This window comes from Desarmillaria tabescens (genome assembly GCF_030435595.1).
Source record: "Desarmillaria tabescens strain CCBAS 213 chromosome Unknown EV420scaffold_329, whole genome shotgun sequence".
Classification (NCBI taxonomy): Eukaryota; Fungi; Basidiomycota; class Agaricomycetes; order Agaricales; family Physalacriaceae; genus Desarmillaria; species Desarmillaria tabescens.
Genome location: NW_026848628.1, coordinates 25,269 through 29,111, shown reverse-complemented (window position 1 = coordinate 29,111; position 3,843 = coordinate 25,269).

The following is a 3,843-nucleotide window of genomic DNA, read 5'->3' as shown; positions in this document are numbered from 1 at the left end:
TCCTGCACCCACCGCTGATGCATGTATGTTGGATCATCGCTCGCAATCGTAATCCTAACGCCCTCGTCCCAGAGTCGTTTGATATTCCCAAATACATACTCTGTTGAGAGCCGCCGATGGTAGGCGTGGGGGCATAGTGTGATCCTAGACCGCGCTGCTTGATTATCTGGATCAGCTCTGGTCGTTCGATGGCGTTCAAGCCATGGTCTATGCGATCGGCGCCTTCAAGGCCGCCAACACAGTTGGTAGCGACCTCGCGAATGTGTTCGTGCGTGTCCTTCTGCCCAACATCGCAATGCACCGTGATCCAATACCCGTCCTTCCGGGCTTGGGCGAAAACGTCTTGGAAAAGACTTGGCGGTCGGTCATACTCATTACTATCCAGACCTACAGCATGAAAGACATGCTTAAATCCTCCTCGAGCGCCTCCTTATATGTCTCCATCGCAGATGATGGGTCTACGTCCCGTAGAAAACACATTGTCCAGTCCGCCTCTACGCCATATCTTCTTTGCATCCCCCTTTGCTCGTTCAAGTCCATTCATCACAGTCGCGAGGGCGACACCCCGTCGAGTATGCGCCTGAGGGTCGAAGAATGGATCTGCGTATCGTACTTTCATCTCCGCTGCCTTGGCAAATACTCCATCGCGAGGTCGTAGAAGTCTTCTTCGGTTCGCAGTACCTCCATCCCGCCATAGTAGGCTTCGAGAAAGGTCGGGAGGCTGTTATCGCCTTGCAATTCTCTTCTGTGGTTGTACATTGTTGCGTACGATGCGACAAGAGACTCGTACGTTGGATACGGCAGAGGGATTTGGTTCTTCTGCGCGAGGCGCCATCGCAGAGACGGCGACAGCGTGCCCTCGATATGGACATGTAGCTCAACTTTGGGTAATTGGAGATAAATGTTGAAATGGAGGTGTCGATGCCAGCCATATCGCGGTGGGCCGTCGTAGTGGTATCTAGGCAGGAGAGTTGTGAAGTACATGTGGTGCAAACGGCAAACCCACGGCAATTAAACTGCGGACCGGGTCGTCCGATCCGCGGTATGTCCCGCCTCTTCGCTTTTTTATTTTGTTTGAAGCTTACATATCCTTTAGCTCATCGACTATCAGACATGGCTCGTGGACTATGATCATCTATCCATAGTCCACCGACTCAAATTGACCACTTCGAATAGCCCTATCAGATTCTACAAGCGCCGCATGACACGCTTCTGAATTCGGTAATCAATCAACGGAGGAGTACTTGTGATAACGATAACGACTGCATACAGTAACTTAACACCGCTACTTCTAACTCTGGAGTGCCCGCTCAGTTGGTCTTTGCCTCCTCTCCGTTCTCCATGGCTGATGCCACGTCAGTCAAGTCTAAATCCGCTGACGTCGAGTCCAATGTCTCTATCGATGCTGACCTGGCGCGAAAAGTGCTGCGGAAAATCGATTGGCGACTCCTCCCAATCATGTTCATCACGTACAACTTCAACTTCATTGACAAGACTATTCTTTCCAGTGCATCAGTGTTCGGCCTCAAAGCTGATACGGTGTGTTGTTTGTCGTCTTTTCCGAGGGGCTATTACTAAAGAGAAGGACAGGATCTAGTGGGACAGCAATACAACTGGGTATCCAGCGTCTTTTTACTTTGGCTACCTCGGCTGGGCTTATCCTACGACGCATCTAATCCAGCGACTTCCCGTCGGCAAGTACGTTTCGATCAACACAATAATATGGGGCACCCTAGTCGCGCTCACCGCTGCATGTAAGAACTTTGGTGGTCTCGTTACTGTTCGATTTCTCTTGGGTGTGGCGGAGGCGAACGATCACACCTGCATTTGTATACGTCACATCGATGTGGTACACGCGAGACGAGATCCCGATCAAAACTGGGGCATGGTTCGCGGGGAACTCGTTTGGGGGTTTGGTGGCTTCGTTGGCGGCTTATGGCATGGCAGGATCGAGGAACCGTTATCTCCATGGCAGTGGCTGTTTATCGTAAGTTGTCATTTTTCCTATATCATATTCCTGGTGGCTCATTAAGTGTAAGATTTTTGGTCTCGCTACAGGCTTGTGGGGAGCCATTATATTATTCATTCTTCCAGATTCAATAGAGTCGTGCGGATTTTTGAACGAAGAGGAGACGAAATGCGCACAGGATAGAGTTATTTTGGCTGGTATGGGAAAGGCTTCAAAGGAAACGAGCGAGTGGAAGCGCGAGCAGGTCTTGAATGCTTTTTGGATCCAAAAACTTGGTTCTTCTTCGCCATATCTATATGCACTCAGGTACACTCTTTTCTTTTCTTTGCTCTGGCGGCGTCGCTAATAATGTCTTGATACTAGATACCAAACTCCGGTACTCAGAACTTTGGTAATCTGGTGCTGACGGTGCGTGAATTTCCCTGTATTCTTAGCTCACAATTGATATTGTTTCCTCAGGGCTTCGGGTTTACCAACCTTGAGACAACTCTTGTCGGGTTACCTTCATCGGTAATAGCGTTCCTGACAATTCTTTTAAGGTACGCCTTCCGTAACTGATTTTTACGTTTCTGAGTTTGGTGTACTTGCAGTGGCTGGATCGCAGGCCGCGTTCGTAATATATCCACCTTCTTAATAATTCCCATTGTTGCTTGCCCCGTTGTTGGTAGCGCTCTGATATATTCAGATGTCAGCAACGGCGTCAAGCTTTTTGGCTACTACCTCCTTTCTACAGGTAATGCCATTCTCTTTGTTCACTTCCACCGCTAATCTCTTTCACGGTGTAGGTCCTGGAGCCCTTCCGCTCTCCATGTCACTGATGTCTGCCAACTACAAAGGCGTAACGAAGAAGATGACGATGACGGCTCTCTTGTTCATTGCGTATTGCACTGGAAACATGTACGTCCATCTTTGAACTTCTCTAGTACCTTCTTCTCATCCCTCTCAGTGCCGGACCTCAGTTCTTCAAATCCTCGGAGTCACCTCACTACCAAACAGCGTTTCGGACGATCATGATATGTTACGCGTTGGTTGTCGTGGAAGCGCTGGGACTGAGGTTTTATCTGATTTGGGTGAATAAAAGGAGAGATATTCTGGAGGGAGATGTGATGGATGAGGAACTCGATGAAGATGTGACGGATTTGAAGACAGTGGGGATGAGGTATCGACTGTAAAGTTCACTGATTTTACGACTGCCATAAACCAACGACTTGCCTTTCTCGCCAATGGTGATTTGCAACAAATATTTCCTCGGCAACCAGGTGGTACGACAAGTCAGTCTGCGCGGTCAAACAAGAAAGTCGTTAGGTCGGTCAGCAATAAAAGCGTGAAGAAGAGGAAGAAGACATAACAAGCATCAGGTTCTTGTTTCACGATAATAAAGTTCCATTGAAGTGAATTTACTACTCTTATTGTAATTCACCGCTAAGAACCTGAGGCCTGAATACCAACGTGTCATCGACATGAGCCCAGCGCCTCCCGTCTAAGTCTCATGGATCACATTGCGAATTACAAGCAATTTACTTCTACGTGAACCTGCCCTCCGGGCTGGCATGCCAAGAGGATTGTTTTCGTTGCAAGTTCAAGAGGAACTCGTTAAGACCTCTTTGTCTTCAATCGTAGACAACAACCAATCTCACATTGTGGATGCAGCATCCTGACACCAGCCACGGATGGTATCCTTCGTTTGGGTACTACCCAGATGTCGGTCTGAGCTCGCTTTCCACCAAGGAAATGCACCTGAAGATATCGACTTTTCTACTTGAACGTGAGCAGCTCGATCTAATCTTTCAATCTCGTGTGCAAGCTTCCAAACATTGCGCATACACCGCCGTAGCCGAAAAACGTCTATCGGTTTGAGCAGGTCGAAATCATAC